This window comes from Balearica regulorum, chromosome W, assembly GCF_011004875.1.
Source record: "Balearica regulorum gibbericeps isolate bBalReg1 chromosome W, bBalReg1.pri, whole genome shotgun sequence".
Taxonomy (NCBI): Eukaryota; Metazoa; Chordata; class Aves; order Gruiformes; family Gruidae; genus Balearica; species Balearica regulorum.
In genome coordinates this window covers 27560641-27582233 of record NC_046219.1, presented here as the reverse complement: position 1 = coordinate 27582233, position 21593 = coordinate 27560641, and the positions used below count along the sequence as shown (strand labels likewise).

The 21593-nt window shown below is 45.2% G+C and overlaps 1 pseudogene; it reads right to left on the bottom strand.

Moving 5' to 3' along the window:
- Positions 1-6236: 6236 nt before the first annotated feature.
- On the bottom strand, positions 6237-18662 carry LOC142599326 (uncharacterized; annotated as a pseudogene).
- Positions 18663-21593: the final 2931 nt, after the last annotated feature.

The window sequence follows — 21593 nt, the reverse complement described above, 5'->3', positions numbered from 1 at the left end:
TATACCCATTTTGTCTGGGTAATTCAGAAAAATCGATTTGCCAATAATCTCCTGGGGAATTACCCTGCTTTGTTACTCCTAAAGGTGCTTTCCTCTGGTTTAAAGGATTATTTTTAAGACAGATCGGGCACTTAGCTATTATTGACTTAATTATTCCTGTCATTCCTACGCACACTATAAATGTTTTCAAATTTGTAACCATAGCATCTACACCCCAATGCGTCTGCTCATGTTGCTCTTTTGTAAGTTTCAACATAATTTGTGGGGTCACTATTACCTGATTTTCTGGTGTTACCCACCATCCTTCTGCATTTTGGGATGCCTTTAAATGCTCTGCCAATTGTTCGTCTAATTTACCATATCTTACTTTTACATTTGGAATTTTTACCTGTTTTACTGGTACCAGTGCAAGGATACCTCGTTCTGCAGCCTCTTTTGCAGCTTTATCCGCCAACCGATTACCTATATTGACAGCCGTCTGACCAAATTGATGAGCTTTGCAATGCATTACGGCCACTTCCTTTGGTTTTTGCACATCTTGCAGGAGTTGAAGAATTTCCTCTTTATGTCTTATAGGTGATCCTTGGGCTGATAACAGCCCTCTTTCTTTCCAGATGGCTCCATGAGCATGGATCACACCAAATGCATATTTGGAGTCAGTCCATATGTTTACTCTTTTCCCTTCAGCCATTCGTAAGGCCTGCTTCAGCGCCACCAATTCTGCTTTCTGTGCTGATGTATTTGCAGGTAGTGTCCCTGACTCCAATATTTTGTCGATGGTGACAACAGCATACCCGGCCATTCGCCTTCCTTCTTGCACAAAACTGCTTCCATCCGTGAACAGTTCCAGATCAGGATTCTCCAAGGGTTAGTCCTTCAGGTCCGGTCTGCTGGAATAAACTTGTTCAATGGTTAACAGACAGTCATGTTCCAATTTCTCAGTAGGATTTTCTGTTGACAGGAACATTGCTGGATTTACGATTGCTGTGGTTTTTAATTCCACATCATCTTGTTCCAATAGGACAACCTGATATTTCAACATTCTGCTAGGGGATAACCAATGACTCCCCTTTTGTTCTAAGAAGACAGTTATTACCATATGCGGTACATATACCACTATTCTTTGGCCCATAGTCAATTTTCGGGCTTCCTGAATCAGCAGCACCGTTGCTGCCACGGCACGCAAACATCCCGGCCATCATTTACTCACAGTGTCAAGTTGTTTGGAGAAGTACCCCACCGGTCGCTTCCAAGATCCCAGCCGTTGCGCCAACACTCCAAGGGCCAGATGTTGCCTTTCGTGTACAAACAGCTCAAAAGGTTTGGTTAGATCAGGTAGACCCAGTGCAGGGGCCGTCATCAATGCCTTTTTGAGTTCTTTAAATGATTTATGGCATTCAGGTGTCCAAGTCAGGTATTGATCTTTAGATTCTTTCAGGGCTTCATATAGGGATTTCACATACAGTCCATAATTTAGAATCCAGAGTCGGCACCATCCAATCATTCCCAAAAAGGTTCTCAGTTCCTTTGGACTGTTAGGTTCGGGAATCTGACAAATGGCTTCTTTCCTTTCGTTTCCCAATTGTCTTTGTCCTTGAGATATCTCAAATCCCAAATAAATCACTGCTTCTTTCCCTATCTGAGCCTTGTTTCTGGAGACTCTATATCCTCCCTGGCCCAGGAAATTCAATAAACTGATAGTCATTTCAAAACATGTTTTTTTACTTTCTGCTGCTATTAGGATGTCATCCACATATTGTAGTAATATGCCTCCTCCTTGATTCTGTTTCTTCCACATTTCTAATTCCTTTGCCAATTAGTTTCCAAATATTGTAGGGCTATTTTTAAATCCTTGTGGAAGTACAGTCCATGTTAATTGTGTTTTCCTTCCTGTAGTGGGACTCTCCCATTCAAAGGCAAATATGCCTTGACTTTTCATATCCAGAGGTATGCAAAAGAAGGCATCCTTTAAATCCAGCACAGTAAACCATTTATGTTCCTCCCTCAGAGATGTCAGCAAGGTATATGGATTGGCCACTACTGGGTGTATATCTTGAACTATCTGATTTATGGCCCTTAGATCCTGAACTAATCAGTATTCCTTACCTCCTGATTTCCTTACTGGTAATATAGGGGTATTATATTCTGATTCACATTCTACTAACAGCCCATATTCTAAGAATTTTGTGATTAATTCCTCTAGCCCCTTTCGGGCTTCCCATTTGAGAGGGTACTGTTTTTGTCTTACCGGCTTGGCTCCAGGTTTTAAAGTCACCTTTACCGGTTCTGCCAGTTTGCATCGTCCCGGAACTCCACTTGCCCATACCAGGGGGATAACTGCATTGTCCACTACTTCTGGAATCTGTTCCTCCTTGGGGGAATCCTGTAACATAAACACTCTCGCCTCTATGGCTTTTGATTTTGGTATCAATAATCTAATTTCTCCATCTTTAAAAATAATTTGTGCCTCTAATTTACTTAATAAATCCCACCCCAATAAAGGCAATGGACATTCGGGCATATATAAAAATTGATGTGTTACCCACTGTTTTCCCAGCTTAAATTTTAACAGTTTCAAGAAAGGCCAGTTCTTTTTTTGCCCTGTCGCACCAACACCCTCTGCTGATTTATAGCTGAGTTTTGCTTTACATGTTTATTATTCTCGGTCAAGATTGCCAGAATTCTCCATCCCTTTGCATTTGTCTGACATTTTTCTTTTTCTCTGTTGTTATACACAGCCCAGGCGACTTCAAGCATTTTACCTAAGTCTCTGGACTCAGCCCCTTCCAGTTTCTGGAGGGTTTGTTTTTTGGGGTTTTTTTTTTGGTTTTGTTTTTCTCTGGGTCCAAATTAGTATATTTTCTAGCAGTCACCTTCAGTCTTTCCATAAAGGCCGAAGGGGATTCGTTTAATTCTTGTCTTACTTCATATAATTTAGACCAATTAATTGCTTTTGGCATTGCATGTCTAACGCCAAACAAAATCCACTTCTGGTACCTAGTCAACATTCTTCTGGGCCCCAGCTGATTAGGGTCCCATTTAGGGTTTGTGGATGGAAAATTCTGGTCCACCGATCCTTGTATATTTCCATTAGCATGGGCACTTTCTACTTGTTTTCGGGCTGTATTTAATACCATTTTCTTTTCAGTGTCTTCCAATAATGTATCCAATATTACTTGCAAATCTTCCCAATCAGGGTTTTGGGTTCTAATTATTGTTTCCATTACTTTGGCAACTCTTTCTGGGTCATCCTGATAGGTGCCTGCAGTTTCTTTCCAAGCTCTTAAATCGGTTATGGAGAAGGGGACTTTCACCATTACCGGACCCTCGTTGCCAAAAGCCTGTCGAAGAGGGGCCTGGAGGGGAGTTAATCCGTTTCCTCCCCCTCTTCCTCTTGTTCTCCCAGCAATTGGGATAAATCCTTCCGCCTCCTCTTCCACAGGAGGGGCGGAAGCATTATTGGCCCCCAGATTTTGATCCCCTTGATCGTTTCCTAACCTCCTGCGAGGTGCAACCAATAATTCAACATCATCATCTTCAAATTCACATTTAAAACATTGTTTACCAATATCACAAGATGAGCAACCTGTTTTCAAATCTTTACCGGGTTCCTGCCCCTTTAATGCCATTATCGCAGAACTAGATGGAACCAATTCACATTGCCTTTGCCATTCCGGATGATTTTGCAGTGTGAAAAACAAATCCACATATGCCATTTCATTCCATTTACCTTCCCTTTACAAAATAACATTAGTTGCAAAATTGTGTTATACTGCAACTTCCCGTTTTCCAGCCACTTTTCCCCACTCTCTAAAATATACAGTGGCCACCAGTGATTACAATATTCAATCAACTGTTTCCGAGTCAAAGGATCAATGTTTCCCAGATCTTTCCAATGTTCCAAAATACATCCCAGTGGTGTTTTTCGTGGGATTGATTTCTTACTCGGAAAAGTACCCATCTCTCAAGGACTCAGTGGTTGTGATTGTGCACTATCATCACAAACACTAGTCAGAGGGACTCCAACCCATGTTAGAGCTCCCTCAGGGATTTCCCCTGCCACTGGAAATCCCAGGGATTTCTGCTGCCACCAGAAATCCCAACCTTGGAGGCTTCCCCTCCCCAGTGGGCCCTGCTCCACAGGCTTTCGCCTAGCAGAGACTTTTACCTGAGACGTCTCCTCAGCCCAACTCTGCGCAGCTTTCACCGCGACTTACGAGCAGGCCTCCCGTGCTCCTAATGTGGGCCTGTCCCAATGCGGGCCTGTCCCGGTGCGGGCCTGTCCCAATGTGGGCCTGTCCCGGAGAGCCACGGGGCTCCTTGAACCTAGTGTGGGCCTGTCCCAATGCGGGCCTGTCCCAGTGCGGGCCTGTCCCAATGTGGGCCTGTCCCGGTGAGCCACGGGGCTCCTTGAACCTAGTGTGGGCCTGTCCCAATGCGGGCCTGTCCCGGTGAGCCACGGGGCTCCTTGAATAAGGCCTTCAACTTGTAAGAGCAAATATTCAAAAAACAAATATTCAAATCAAGTAAGAATGCCTTTACCTCTCCCAGGGGTCTTGCTCAGAGCTCTTCGGTCCGGGGATCGGAGGTTCTCCCCGAGAAGTCCCCGGTGCCGGCTGGAGATCCTGCGATCCCACGGATCCGTCGAGGTTCAAAAGCAGGGTCCCATCTGGGTCGCCAGAAACTGTCACCGAAATCCGGGAATAAACCTCGTAACACCAATGTAGTGTTAAAAGGCAGGCATTCTTTATTGCAGCGCTGGATGCACGGGGGATAATTCCACCCAACGTGCATACCTAGCCTACGAACATGCACATATTTATATTCTCAATGCACACATGGTTACAATTACATCACATAGTTACATAGTTACTTCGTTATGATTGGTGTAAAACTTTCTCGCTTTGCTTTTAAAGCTATAGACTTAAAGAAATTCAGAGAGCATGCCCAGTGAGGGGTGGTCGTACCTTGGAGGTGGGTAACTTTTAGCATGGAGGTGTGTTTTGGTATTATAATGAGATTATAATGAACAAAGTTCACTCAAAGGACATGATTTTGACAGAAAATGAAATATTACTTGGCTCATGTACCAACCATGCAGTTTATCAGTTCCATGGTACATTCCAACCTCTCAGGTTCTCATTCCTAAAATGTTTTTCTCATTCCTTATTACTGCTAATAATCTCATCTTGATCCCATCACCATGGTTAAAAAGTTAAACACATCGGTTACACAACCAGGAGGCTGTAAATCACTTTATGTACAAAAAATGTGTTTTAAGAGGGCTATTACAATGTCATTGTTGCACTCCAAATTTATACATCCTTTGGCATGCTTTCGCAAGATAGTGGCTAAACCCTGACTGAGAAAAATCATATGGAGACACATCATAAGCTTGAGAAAAGAGGTAGCTGTAAAGCTTGTTTGGCTCTCTCACAATGGTGGTATAGAGAAGACTGTAAACAATGTCTTCTTTCTGCCTGTAATATTCAACATATTATCTTTTTTGTCATAATCTGTGTACCAGGTTGGATGTCTGAAGCTTCCTGCTTGTGGCAGAGTTGTAGTTTTTTTATAATCTGATAAAAGACTGCTACCCCTCTGTTGAAAATGCCAAATGGCAGATTTCACAGACCCTGTAGCCCTTCTGCAGAACCTTGTTCAGTTCCAGGGTACACCAGGTGACCACAAGGGCTCTTTCTTCATTGCTGAAGAAACCCCCAAGATAAGCTCCAGGTTGTGTCCCTAGCTAGGGGGATGTATCCTGGCAAGGCCCAGGATAAATAAAATGTTCTTTTTAGAAATATTTGAATGCACCTGACTGTCAATTTAAATGCTTCTACACTGGAATATTTTAGCCTAAGAACTGGTCTTTTCCTGCCAGAGTGACCAGCTGTTTACATATCAAGGGGAAAAAAAAAAGACTGATGCTCTCCAATAAATACAGAGGACCCAGCCCAGCCCACTGCATTGGTAACGGGACTTGTGAGCATGATGTCCCAGTGTCTGAAGACTAACCTGTGTCCCGATCCAATATCGGGGAGGTTTCAATACGATCCCAAGAGCGAGATTAAGACACAAACGAGGTCAAATGCCGTACACCAGAAACAGTTTTATTATGAAAAGAGTAAAATAAAAAAAAAAAAAGGTAATGGTAACCGATAAGAGCGATAGGACAGGGCAGAAAAGAAAGGCAGAAAACCAAGCAAGACTCCGGGATAGAGTCGCAAGAATAGTCACCGCCACGAGTCCACGGTGCTTCGGTGGGGGGGAAAGGGGTCCAAATCTCTCGTTCTGCGACGGCGGACGAAGAGGCGGGTCCACAGCGTCTCGGCGGTCCGTCTCGGGAGAGTCCTAATTTCTTGCTCTATAGCGGTGGGCGAAGGCGCGCCATCCTCATCTTGGCGGTCCCCTTTTATACTCGTGGTGGTCTTCACGATGGCACGTACAACACGGCTTCCACATTCCTGCACATGCGTACACACAGTTCCAGCCCCATTCTTCACACGACTGTTATCTGAGGCCGTGGCGGTGATCTTGCAAGGCGTTTTTCGAAGATTGAAAGTCTCGACGACCCGGCAATCGTCCTTACGACCCGGCAATTGCCCTTATGCACTCAGTAGTTGAAGGGGTTTCCCGCTTGAGCAAAGCGATCTTTGAGACAAAAGTTCTTTCAGTCCGGTTTCTCACACCACCCTGTGGCTCAAAGATTGCCTCAGGACCCATGGCGGTTTTGAGAAAAGATAGTTATATAGAAAAAGGTTGGAAAAGAGCACCTCATACAATTCGCACTACTGACAGTGTGGATCGACATACGGCACGAATTTGCTTAACACCGTCGGGTGAAACAGTAGTTACAAATTGCATGTTGGTTACAACACGTTGAATCAATTGTACAAAACATGGAATAATACATGGTAAAAACATCAGCATGGCAAAACCACATAACAAGTAGAATAAGATTCGCTTAACCCAGGTGTAACCGTAGGATAGGGGCTGTGAAACAGAAACTATAGAATCAGGTTGAGATAATTAGTTTGTAACCAAGGTAATAGGTAATGAAGCTAATTGACCATGGCAAGGTACAAGGCTGCTATGTTCCATGTACAGTCCCTACCAAACTGAACAATAGGTTTGGAGATATTAATCTTATGAAGTCGTTATGGACAGGTGCATCCACAGCAAGGGTACTGCACATGCCCACAAGAAGAGGGTCATCCAGCGGACACGGGTGCGAGACCACTGACGACCACCAGAGACCCTTGAGGACCACCAACTCAAATCACTGAGCATGCATGATGGGGAGGAGAATATGGAAATGGATTCTAAGAAATGATTATCATAGGACTGCCTTTTCTGAGAAAGATGATGAATATGTATGTTTTGATCCTACATAACCTGTGTGTTGGTGACCACCTGGCATGCATGTTGGGTGGAGCTATTCCCCGTGCATCCAGCGCTGCAATAACGAATGCCTGCCTTTTAACACTACATTGGTGTTATGAGGTTTATTCCCGGGTTTCGGTGACAGTTTTTGGCAACCCAGATGGGACCCTGCTTTTGAACCTCGACGGATCCGTGGGATCGCAGGACCTCCAGCCGGCACCGGGGAATTCTCGGGGAGAACCTCTGGTCCCCGGACCGAAGAGCTCTGAGCAAGACCCCTGGGAGAGGTAAAGGCATTCTTATTTGATTTGAATATTTGTTTTTTTGAATATTTGCTCTTACTATCGTGGTGGGACAGGCCCGCACCAAGAGCACAAGTTGAAGGCCTCATTCAAGGAGCCCCGTGGCTCTCATCACCGTGGTGGGACAGGCCCGCACCAGGGGCGCACGGGAGGCCTGCTCGTAAGGCGCGGTGAAAGCTGCGCAGAGTTGGGCTAGGGAGACGTCTCAGGTAAAAGTCTCTGCTAGGCGAAAGCCTGTGGAGCAGGGCCCACCGGGGAGGGGAAGCCTCCAAGGTTGAGATTTCTCTTACCACCGTGGTGGGACAGGCCCGCACCGAGAGAAATCCCTGAGGGAGCTCTAACACGGGTTGGGGTCCCTCTGACTAAGTGCTTGTGACAGTGCACAATCACAACCACTAAGTCCCTGGGAGGTGGGTACTTTTCCGAGTAAGAAACCAATCCCACGAAAAATACCACTGGGATGTATTTTGGAACATTGGAAAGATCTGGGAAAAATTGATCCTTTGACTCGGAAACAATTGGTTGAATATTGTAATCATTGGTGGCCACTGCGTACTTTAGAGAGTGGGGAAAAGTGGCCGGAGAATGGGACATTGCAGTATAACACAATTTTGCAATTGATGCTATTTTGTAAATCGGAAGGTAAATGGAATGAAATGGCATATGTAGATTTGTTTTTCACACTGCGAAATCATCCGGAATGGCAAAGGCAATGTCAATTGGTTTCATCTAGTTCTGCGATAATGGCATTAAAGGGGCAGGAACCTGATAAAAATTTGAAAAAAAGGTTGCTCAGCTTGTGACATTGGTAAACGGTGTTTTAAATGTGAATTTGAAGATGATGATGTTGAATTATTGGTTGCACCTTGCAGAAGGTTAGGAAACGATCAAGGGGATCAAAATCTGGGGGCCAATAATGCTTCCGCCCCTCCTGAGGAAGGGGAGACGGAAGGATTCAGCCCGATTGCTGGGAGGACAAGGGGAAGAGGGGGAGGAAACGGATTAACTCCCCTCCAGGCCCCTCTTCGACAGGCAGTTGGTAATGAGGGTCCGGTAATGGGAAAAGTTCCCTTCTCAATAACTGATTTAAGACCAGGGAAAGAAACTGCAGGCACTTATCGAGATGATCTTGAAAGAGTTGCCAAAGTAGTTGAAACAATAATCACAATCCAGAACCCTGATTGGGAGGATTTCAAAGTAATATTGGATACTTTGTTGGAAGACACTGAAAAGAAAATGGTATTAAATACGGCCAGAAAACAAGTGGAAGGAGCTCATGCTAATGGGATTATACAAGGGACAGTGGACCAGAATTTTCCATCCACAAATCCTGAGTGGGACCCTAATCAACTGGGACCCAGAGGGATGTTTAGGTATCAGGTGGATTGTTTGGTGTTAGACATGCAATGCCAAAAGCAAGTAATCGGTCTAAACTTTATGAAGTGAGACAAGAATTAAATGAGTCCCCTTCAGCCTTTATGGAAAGACTGAAGGTGACTGCTAGAAAATATACTAATTTGGACCCAGAGAAGAAAAAAACACAAACAAAACCACAAGCAAACAAACAAAAAACACCACAGAAGAAGCTATACAATTGGCCTATATATTTATGGGACAATCAGCCCTAGAAAAAAAAACCTCCAGAAATTGGAAGGAGCTAAGTCCAGAGACTTAGGTAAAACGCTTGAAGTAGCCTGGACTGTGTATAACAACAGAGAAAAAGAAAAAGAAGTCAGACAAATGCAAAGGGATGGAAAAATTCTGGCAATCTTGACCGAGAATAATAAACATGTAAAGCAAAACTCAGCTATAAATCAGCAGAGGTTGGTGGTGCGAAGGGCTGAAAAGAAAACTGGCCTTTCTGAAACCATTAAAATTTAAGCTGGGAAAACAGTGGATAACACATCAATTTTTATACATGCCTGAATGTCCATTGCCTTTATTGGGGTGGGATTTATTAAGCAAATTAGATGCACAAATTATTTTTAAAAATGGAGAAATTAGGTTACTAATACCAGAATCAAAAGCTATAGAGGCAAGAGTGTTTATGTTACAGGATTCCTCCAAGGAGGAACGGATTCCAGAAGTAGTGCACAATGCAGTAACCCCTTTGGTATGGGCAAGTGAAGTTCCGGGGTGATCCAAACTGGCAGAACCGGTAAAGGTGACTTTAAAACCTGGGGCCAAGCTGGTAAGACAAAACCAGTATCCTATTAAGTGGGAAGCCCGAAAGGGATTAGAGGAATTAATTACAAAACTTTTAGAGTATGGATTGTTAGTAGAATGTGAATCAGAGTATAATACCCCTATATTACCAGTAAGGAAATCAGGAAGCAAGGAATACAGATTAGTTCAGGATCTAAGGGCCGTAAATCAGATAGTTCAAGATATACACCCAGTAGTGGCCAATCCATACACTTTACTGACATCTTTGAAAGAGGAACATAAATGGTTTACTGTACTGGATTTAAAGGATGCCTTCTTTTGCATACCTCTGGATACAAAAAGTCAAAGCATATTTGCTTTTGAATGGGAAAGTCCTGCTACAGGACGAAAAACGCAACTAACATGAACTGTACTTCCACAAGGATTTAAAAATAGCCCCACAATATTTGGAAATCAATTGGCAAAAGAGTTAGAAATGTGGAAGAAACAGAATCAAGGAGAAGGTATATTATTACAGTATGTGGATAACATCCTGATAGCAGCAGAAAGTAAAGAAACATGTTTTGAAATGACCATCAGTTTATTGAATTTCCTGGGCCAAGGAGGATACAGAGTCTCCAGAAACAAGGCCCAGATAGGGAAAGAAGCAGTGATTTATTTGGGATTTGAGATATCTCAAGGACAGAGACAATTGGGAAATGAAAGAAAAGAAGCCATTTGTCAGATCCCCGAACCTAACAGTCCAAAGGAGCTGAGAGCCTTTCTGGGAATAATTGGGTGGTGTCGACTCTGGATTCTAAATTATGGATTGTATGTGAAACCCCTATATGAAGCCCTGAAGGAATCTAAAGACCAATACTTGACTTGGACACCTGAATGTCACAAATCATTTAAAAAAACCTCAAAAAGGCATTAATGATGGCCCCTGCATTGGGTTTACCTGATCTAATCAAACCTTTTGAGCTGTTTGTGCACGAAAGGCAACATCTGGCCCTTGGAGTGCTGGCGCAACGGCTGGGATCTTGGAAGTGACCGGTGGGGTACTTCTCCAAACAGCTTGACACCGTGAGTAAAGGATGGCCGGGATGTTTGCGTGCCATGGCAGCAACGGTGCTGCTGATTCAGGAAGCTCGAAAATTGACTATGGGCCAAAGAATAGTGGTATATGTACTGCATATGGTAATAACTGTCTTCTTAGAACAAAAGGGGGGTCGCTGGTTATCCCCTAGCAGAATGTTGAAATACCAGGTTGTCCTATTGGAACAAGATGATGTGGAATTAAAAACCACAGCAATTGTAAATCCAGCAATGTTCCTGTCAACTGAGAATCCTACCGAGAAATTGGAACATGATTGTCTGCTAACCATTGAACAAGTTTATTCCAGCAGACCGGACCTGAAGGACGAACCTTTGAAGGATCCTGATCTGGAGCTGTTTATGAATGGAAGCAGTTTCATGCAAGAAGGAAGGCGAATGGCTAGGTATGCTGTTGTTACCACCACCAAGATATTGGAGTCAGGGATGCTACCTGCAAATACATCAGCACAGAAAGCAGAACCGGTGGCGCTAAAGCAGGCTTTACAGATGCCAGCAGGGAAAAGAGTAAACATATGGACGGATTCCAAATATGCATTTGGTGTGATCCACGCTCATGCAGCTATCTGGAAAGAGAGAGGACTGTTATCAGCCCAAGGATCACCGATAAGGCATAAGAAGGAAGTTCTTCAACTCCTACAAGATGTGCAAAAACCAAAGGAAGTGGCTGTAATGCATTGCAAGGCTCATCAATTTGGTCAGACGGCTGTCAATATAGGTAATCGATTGGCGGATAAAACTGCAAAGGAGGCTGCAGAACAAGGTATCCTTGCACTAGTACCAGTAAAACAGATGAAAATTCCAAATTTAAAAGCAAGATACAGTAAACTAGGTGAACAATTGGCAGAGCACTTAAAGGCATCCCAAAATGCGGAAGGATGGTAGGTAACACCAGAAAATCAGGTAATAGTGACCCCACAAGTTATGATAGAACTTGCAAAAGAGAAACATGAGCAGACACATTGGGGTGTAAATTCTATGGTTACAAGTTTAAGAACATCTGTAATGTGTCTAGGATAGGAAAATATGAGTGGAAGTATTGAAAAGTTATTATTTCAAAACTTCCAAAGGGGGGAAATGTAACCGTAGGATAGGGGCTGTGAAACAAACTATAGAATCAGGTTGAGATAATTAGTTTGTAACCAAGGTAATAGGTAATGAAGCTAACTGACCATGGCAAGGTACAATGCTGCTGTGTTCCATGTACAGTCCCTACCAAACTGAACAATAGGTTTGGAGATATTAATCTTATGAAGTCGTTATGGACAGGTGCATCCACAGCAAGGGTACCGCGCATGCCCACAAGAAGAGGGTCATCCAGCGGACACGGGTGCAAGACCACTGACAACCGCCAGAGACCCTTGAGGACCACCAACTCAAATCACTGAGCATGCGTGATGGGGAGAATATGGAAATGGATTCTAAGAAATGATTATCATAGGACTGCCTTTTCTGAGAAAGATGATGAATATGTATGTTTTGATCCTACATAACCTGTGTGTTGGTGATCACCTGGCATGCATGTTGGGTGGAGCTATCCCCCGTGCATCCAGCGCTGCAATAACGAATGCCTGCCTTTTAACACTACATTGGTGTTAAGAGGTTTATTCCTGGGTTTCGGTGACACAGGGGCCACCTGGGAGCCAGGAGAATAAGTAAATGTCCCAGCCTTTCCATGTCTGAACAGGGACATGGGCCAGCTTCCGTATTCCTGTGGCAATTTGTTTGACAACTTTCCCATTGTCATCAATCTTTAAGCAACAGTTAGAATCATTTAATTTATCACAGACGCCCCCTTCTTCGGCTAACAGGTAATCGAGAACCATACGATGTTGAAATATTGCTGCTCGCATTTGCGTGGCTTGGTCCGCTAATAGGTCAAGAGCATGGGCTGTCTCATTGGTAATAATCTCTAGGACAGCTTGCAATCGAATAATGCGGTTTAAATTGTAGATAGGTTCTCGAGCACCACTAACCCACTCATTGGGGTTCCAGGTGGCAGGTCCATAATGTTCTACGATACGTCGAGGGCTCCACTCGTCTTTGCCCCAGGTTTGACTACTTCTACTTGCTATAGAAGTATCAATGGACCGCCGATGTCGATTGAGATCATCATATACCTTAACACCCAACCTGTCACCCTCATTTTCTGGGAGTAGGAAAAACCAGGGGCGAATTGCTCCCACATAACACACCCCAGTCCAATTTGCCGGTAACAGTTTATAAGCAGAATGACCACATACCCAATAATGTCCCTTCAGAGCATGATGCCCGTTGGCAAAGGGGCTCCATGAGTTTGACCCTTTTGGATTGTCCCAATAATTGCCTTGTGCCCACGGACTCGGGGGGGTTATGGGGGAGTTATTTGAAGTACAATTAGTACAGTAATAGGCTCCTACCGAACTATTATATGAACAGGAACAATTCATTAACCCTCCCCAGTGGGACCTTAAGCTCCCATCTGGGGACCAGAATCCCTCCGGATACCAAATACCACCTGTTTCATTTCGCCATCTCCAGTCCATCCTCCCTGTGGAAGTACTACCATAGCTGTAAGTCAATTTACAGTTAGACCATCCTAGATAGTTTTCAGTATTGATGTTGTTGGAGGCTATACAGTATTCTCCACGAGCTGGGTATCGTACTGGCCAGGGCAGTGATGTGCTGTCTTCCCAATAGGTACCATTTTTAATTTCACTGTAGTTGCTCACCAACCATTCAGGGGAAATGGGGATAGCAGTCCATGGCCAACTTTCTAAACCTAACGGTCCACCACAAACCCAACACTTAGTAAGATTAAAAGCATTAGCTACTTGTTGGCCTAAAATAACAAATTCATTTTGCCATAACAATTTTGGGGAGGGGGGAGTGCAGAAGTTTCCCCCGATAGTAAAGATGGCAATAATGGCCAGCCAGAACACCATTTGCGATAGTACACTACGCATCCTATAAAGATTAACAAAAACTCCACAGGTGATCAGCAACTTCAAGTGTTTGTGAATTCCTTCAGACAGGCTCTGGAACTTTCACCTGAAAGAGAAAAGAAAATAAACTCGGTTCCCTTCCAGGAACCAGAAGAGTGTGGTGGTTAGAAGGATGGAATAATCCACCTTGTGTTACTCTTGTGTTCCTTCCCATGGGCATCTTTTGCTTTCCAGGCATACTTATTCATTGGGGTTTCCAGTACCAGGGGTACGGCCCCCACAGTGGGGAGTTCAACCAAAACGGGCTGGCCTGGGAAGTGCGACAGATTCTTGGGATAATCAGAGCCACATGGGGCTGGCATAATGGTTGGAGCCTTTGGACAAAATGCTGTGATTTTTGGGCATCCATTTATTCCCCAACGACTGTTGACACCAGTAACTGCATCCCATAGTCGTTCAGTCCATCCAGGCTTATGCGGCTTAAGAAAGCGCTTCAGCAAACCATTAGTTCTTTCTACAATTCCATTCGCCTGTGGATAATATGGAGTATGGTGTACCCACGAGATTCCTTCCCCAGTTGCCCACTCCTGGACTATTTTAGCAGTAAAGTGAGAACCATTATCCGACTGAATCGACCGTGGTTTGGGGAAGGTGCCAAACCACTCTTTCAATGCCTTTACCGTGTTCTCTCCAGTAGCTCTGGCAAATGCTTCAGCTTGGGCCAACCCTGACACTACCTCCACTCCAACCAACACATAATGCTTTCCTTCCGACTTCCGGAAAGGACCAATATAGTCCACTTGCCAGGTTTCCCACAGCCTTTTCCCCTCCCTCAAGGGTAAGGGATCGTCTTCCAGGGGGTGTCTTTCTAAACAAGTACGACATTGTTCGCAAGCGGACACACAAGTCTTACATTCCTCCCTAGTAACGGGCCAACCTCGAGCTTGGGCCTCACAGTAGAGGTCTTTGATCCCTGAATGCTTCTTTTTTACATGTAACCATTCCAACAATCGCTCCCAGTCTTCTGCTATTTGGGCATTCTGGAGGGGAGCTAACCGGGCTAACTCATCAGCTTTGCCATTCCATTGGCTAACAGGGGTATTATCCTGTTGATGGGAAGCCACCCAGGCTACCGCAAACTTTCCCTGTCTAGCAATGGTCAAGATATCCTGCCACTTCTCTTTCTGCCATATAGGTATCCTGTTGACTTCCCACTCGTTTTGCTCCCAGAATGGAAGCCATTCAGTACATCCTTTAAATACAGCATAAGAGTCAGTATAGATATAGACAGGAGAGGTAGATTGGGCTTCGTGTTGGAAAACACTCCACACTGCAACTAATTCCCCTACTTGAGCACTGCCTTCCCCTTCAGTGATTATTTGTTTATCCGCGTCTACGCGGAGTGCTACAGCTCGATATTTCCACGTTTTTCCTTCTCGCTTAGAGGAGGCATGAGTAAACCAAGCATTCTGCAATTGCTCGGAAAATGGAGGGGCCACTTGTATTACAGGAGGAAGTTCAGCTGTTTCTCTATCTGGGCCCACCTCTTCTTGGATGGTTAACCTCTTTGTGGCTCCCTCAGACACTGTAAAAATGTCACAATAGTGTTCTATCTGGGCATACCATTTCCGCACAGAGGCTCTCTGAGCCACCCTGTCAGGAGGTGGAGTTCCTGCTAAAATCATTTTGATTACCTTAAAGGGGCCTCTAAGTACCAATGGCTGTTGCCGAATAGTTCGTTCAGCCTCTCTCAAGGCTAAGCTGACTGCAAACAAGCCCTTTTCCCAGGTTGTGTTTCTTTTTTCGGCATCTTTAAAACTACGGGAGTAGAACCCGATAGGCCGAGTGGGTCCCTCAGGACCCTTTTGCCATAGATGTATTGACAGTCCGGTCTTGGCAAATCCCCATTCAATATGGACAGGGTCGGTGGGGTGAATGGGACCAAGAGCTTGATGGGCAGTTGCTTCAAACACTAGCAACTGCAATGCTTCTTCGTGGGGTTCAGTCCATTCCCACTGGGCCCCTTTTCGCGACAAGTCATACAAAGGTCTTGCAATAATCGAAAAATCAGGGATATGTTTTCTCCAAAACACAAGTAATCCTAATACATGCTGCAAATCCTTTTTTGACTCTGGCATTTTAATCCGATCTAATGAGGAAAGGGTGTCCGATGGAATGCATGTCATTCCTCCTTTCCACCAGATTCCTAAAAACTTTACTTCACTCGAGGGTGTTTGTATCTTTTCTGGTGGAATTTTCAACCCCAAACTTTCTAAGTGGGAAATTATATTATCCTGAGTTATCCGAACTTTCTCTATTTCATCCCCTCCCACAAGAATGTCATCGATATATTGGTAAACACCGACTTCCTTCTCTGCTTGGACTACCTCTAGCTCCTGCACTAATGCATGGTGGGCTAGAATGGGAGAATGCTTATATTCCTGTGGGAGTCGGGTGAAAGTGAATTGTTGGTCTTCCCACGTAAAAGCAAAGAGATCTTGGTCCTCAGGCTGCAGGGGAACCATAAAAAACATGTCTTTAACATCCACTGTCGCCATGACTGGTTGGGCTCATTCCTGGATTGTAGCTATAAGCTCAGCAATGTTCGGTACCACTGCTGTCAACGGACCAGTATTTGCATTGAGCCTGCGATAATCTACCGTTAATCTCCATGTGCCATTAGGTTTTCGTACTGGCCACACTGGAGAGTTAAAAGGAGAGTGGGTCGGAATCACAATACCTTGTCCTTTTAAGTCTTCTAATACACGTGTTATTCCCTCTCTGGCCCCCAAAGGTATCGGATAAGACTTAACATTTGTAAGCTTCGAAGGGGGAAGTAGTGGCGCAGCTTGTAGCAGCTGAATATCTACAGTGGGGGAGCCAAATGACCATTGTCTCCCTTTATTATCAATCCAGGTCTTCCCTTTCAGAACATCAAGTCCCAAGAGGTTGAATGGAAGCTCTCCCACTACCATAGCCACTGTAGTGGCACTATCTTCTCCCGGCAGACGCAGGCTGACCATTGCCAATGCCTGTAGTTGAACATTGCCAAATGCATCTGCCACAAACAGTGTTTGCTTGGAGGATGTAACTCCACAATTAGCAGCATCTTTTGTTTTAATAGCTGAAACTTGAGCACCAGTATCTATCAAAAACGTGACCAGAACTTGTTTTGGTCGTACAAGGCCAGTAATTAGCAAATCACCCCGGTCATTCTCAGTGAGCTGTCTGATATGTATCCAACCTTCGCCCCTCCGCTCACCACTGAAGGGCGAAGGATCTAGTTTCCCGCTGGGTTTTGGGAGGCATTTATTTCTGATAAATCAATCAAGGAGAGTGCACTGGGAGCAGTATCCTCAAAATACACTTCTCCATTTGCTGATTTAGTGGGCCATCCTGTTACCAACTTTTCTAATTTGTCTGTTGGCAGTCTGTCCATTAAGTCACGCGGGATCCCTTTCTGTTGTCCCTCCGCCCACAGTCTATTGCGTTTGTTCGGGACGTCTCTCCCTCCCGGTGGTTTGGAGAGAGGTACTCTCCTATCATTCTCGGGGCGTGGAACTATTTTTACTTCCGCTCGCCTCAAGCCCCTGGGGTCTGTTTTGGCAGTTGGAAGGTTAACAGGGCCATACTTGCGCCCATAATTGATCAGTTCTTGGGCCACCTCCCCCCAGGTCCACATTTTCCTGTCCAAGGGTCAGCGGTGCTGTGTAAGTCCTTCTAAAGCAGCCGCAACTCTGTCGCCTTGGGGCATTGCATGTATTTTTCCCTGTAATTGTATACCAATTGGTTTCAAGGAATCGGGGAGTCCCCTTATAAGGGGGGTCATCCGTTCGGGATCTACTGGCATCATCATTGGGGACTCTTGTCTAGGTTCCAACTTTCGGTCATACATCATCTGCAGACAAGCTGCCTTCTGCACACTCTCTACTAATTGATCCACAGTCCCCGTAATTGCCAGAGGGTCCCCCCTCTCCAGGGGGTTCAAGCCACCTGCCCAATAGGCTGCCCGCTGGGTCAGAGACCAGGGGGCATGGTGGTTCCCAGTAGTTAAAAACACTCCTGGTCCCCAATACCCTTCCGCCTCTCTTTCACTTAACAGAATCTGGTCCCCCCCAGACAGTGACACTCTCCACACATACTCCGTTTCTGATTCCTTAGGGGTTCGGCCAAATTCCTTCTTTAGTTTCATCAACTCGACAGCAGTATAAGGGACTTCCTTGGTTGTAACTTGGGGGGACTGGTCCTGCTCATCATCATAAATGTACTCGGTCTTGACCAAGGGTCACAGCGAAAGTGGTTCTAATTTCTCTACTTTCTCTTTTGCTGCCTGCAGGTCTTTAAAGGGGTAGCCAATTTCAGATCTTGGGGGAATTTCCTCGCAGGTAGTATCCGCAAGGAGCTGCTCCTTAAGGGCAGTTTGCAAATATTTCACTTGATCCTTTTCTGCCTTAAGTTGTTCTTTTAATTCTGCCACTTGCCCCTGAAGGGACCGGGTAAGGCTTTGAAGGGATTCGATAGTTAGGGACTCCACAGTACAGCAACGATCTCTAGCCTCTACCGCGGCAGCCAAACTAGCACCAAGAATGGCACAAATAATCGCTTTTCCTTTTCCTGCTCTTAGTCTCGCATCTTTGTGCAAGGCGCCCATTCGGTCAACCACGCTCTGCAAATGATGCCAATTTCCCTGAGCCCAGTCCACCCCGGGCACAGAGGGTCGCGCTCTGTGTTTCTCCAGAAAATCAAACAAAACTTCCCTTCCCGAAGGAACGGTTCTATCACCACTCATTTTGTTTAAAGCGGGGAAGCGGTCGTCTCAGGAAGGCAGCACGCAAGTTTCAAACAAAACAACAAGCCCGCTCCCCTTACGTTCCTGACAGGTCTCACGAATTCAGCACACAAGTCTTCAACAGCACACAAGCCCGCCCCCCTTACGTTCCAGAGAGGCTATTACTCAAAGCAGGGAAGCGGTCCTCTCAGGAAGGCAGCACGTAAGTTTCAAACAAAACAAGCCCGCCCCCCTTACGTTCCTGAGAGGTACACGCGTTATGCAAAACAGGGTAAAATGCGGCACTCTCGCTTCGAGGGATCCTGTCCGTGACGCCAATTTAAATGTCCCAATCCAATATCGGGGAGGTTTCAATACGATCCCAAGAGCGAGATTAAGACACAAACGAGGTCAAATGCCGTACACCAGAAACAGTTTTATTATGAAAAGAGTAAAATAAAAAAAAAAAAAAAAAGAAAAGGTAATGGTAACCGATAAGAGCGATAGGACAGGGCAGAAAAGAAAGGCAGAAAACCAAGCAAGACTCCGGGATAGAGTCGCAAGAATAGTCACCGCCACGAGTCCACGGTGCTTCGGTGGGGGGGAAAGGGGTCCAAATCTCTCGTTCTGCGACGGCGGACGAAGAGGCGGGTCCACAGTGTCTCGGAGGTCCATCTCGGGAGAGTCCAAATCTCTTGCTCTGTGGCGGTGGGCGAAGGCGCGCCATCCTCATCTTGGCGGTCCCCTTTTATACTCGTGGTGGTCTTCACGATGGCACGTACAACACGGCTTCCACATTCCTGCACATGCGTACACACAGTTCCAGCCCCATTCTTCACACGACTGTTATCTGACGCCGTGGCGGTGATCTTGCAAGGCGTTTTTCGAAGATTGAAAGTCTCGACGACCCGGCAATCGTCCTTACGACCCGGCAATTGCCCTTATGCACTCAGTAGTTGAAGGGGTTTTCCGCTTGAGCAAAGCGATCTTTGAGACAAAAGTTCTTTCAGTCCGGTTTCTCACAACCTGTCCCTCCTGGAGCTGCTGATCCAGTCCTCCCCCAGCAGAGAAAAGCAATAGTCTTCACTGCTTCAGATGATCTCATAAAGGCCATTATGAAATTGCCTCAAATACCTTAAAGAGGAACATTCCATTAATATCCCACCAGATATGTATGCTGAAAAAGGGGGCACAAACTCATTAAAAGTCTGAGTAGCAAAAGCATGTCCATCAAAAGAAAGAAGCTGCTGGTGAATCAAGCTGGTGGGTTTATTTGGCCTCTTCTAAATTTTGCTCTTCTGCTCATCACAACTCTTTTGGTAAAGCAGTGATGGAATGTGAAAAAACCCGATGTACCTGCAAACTAGTTGGAGTAGCTAAGGGTGTCGCTACTATCTGGGGAAGACATCAGGATGGATGCAAATCTTCCTGTCCCATATTTTCTGCCCATTCTTAAAGATGTTTTCACAGAGGTGCCACAAACTTTGCCGATTGGCTCAGGTTTGGCCTGCAGTGGGTCCATTGCCAAGCCAGCTGCAGCCAGCTGTGTCAAGCACAGGGCAGCCCTGACCTCTTCCCACAGAGGTCACCCCTGCAGCCAAAACTTTACCAGATATACATAATACATTTGGCCATAGGGAAAGCTCCATATTCATATTTTACAAAGCGTATCATCATCTGGTCATTTTGTAGTTAGTAGAATATAATTTTAGAAGCTGTTCAAAAGGTAGTCCCCTTGGTATGATGACGTAAGAAAAAGATGCGGTAGTATCCACAGGCCATAGAGAGGGGATGGTGCAGTTGCTTCCTCAGGAAAGTGATATCCATCATGTTGAATTTTAAAAAGGACACAATGCTTTCAGGAAAGAAAACACAGTTTGGGGGATAACCTTATGAGTCAAAAAACCTGTGTGGGGGTTCTGATTTGCCAAGAAAATTGCTAGCCAGTGATCTCCAGGTTGGTTTTGTAGATACATATTCACAACCATACTCGCTGGTCTTGGAGAAACATGGGCCTTAGGGAGCTAGTAGCTCAGGTACATGCCTACAAATGTTTCTCTGGCATCAGGAATCTGCTGCAAGAAACCAGGAAAGCTGTTTGGTGTCCATCCTCACATGTGGTCAAAGAGTGCAGGTCTCTTCCCATTTATTTCTGTCATGTTGTCAAATATGCCATACACAATCATATTAATGGTGGTTGTCAAGATCCCTGCAAGGTGTACTTCTGCTCTCGGGTTCCCTGTTTTAATCAGGGAATAGTGGTCAGCACATTCTTGGTCTGGAGACAGGTTGAAGGTGAACAGGGTATAGGCATGGTGAACTCCTCCCCGTCAACCAGCAGGGAATGGTCTTTCATATGGCTGCCAATAACCCGAACAAGCTACAGTGGTTTTGCCAGGATTTGTTCACCATCCACATAGATGGCCACAAAATGGATATAATAATGTTTAAAATTGAAAGGGTTCTTAGCATAATTGCCACTAAAAGCTTCATTATCTATGAACCCAATAACAACAACCTTGGGCAGTTGTCCCAGGAACAAATTTTCCATAAGTAATGCCTCAGCATGTCCCAAACTCAACCCAGATGCCACCCACACCTTCTTCTCTGAGGCATAGGTAGTCAGCTTGCAGGCTCCTGCTGCTAGGGAGCTCATCAAACAAAACCTGCACATCAGGTTAATTTTTACATCCACGTTGTTCAACAAAAGCTTGTCTTGAAAGAACAGATCACTGTGGAAGGGTCTCTACAGTTCAGTCCTCCTGTTCTGGGCTGTCAGAGTTGAGTGTTGCCTAAACACCTGATTACCAATGCCATTCAGCATGACTGTTTCATGCAACCTGGCTGTGTCTTTGTAGAACAGCCCAGTGGAAGAGTGTGTGGGCAGCATGTCACAGCATGGCTGTAACTGAGAAGCAACTCGATGAAGGCACGGGAGGAGTAGCAACTGTT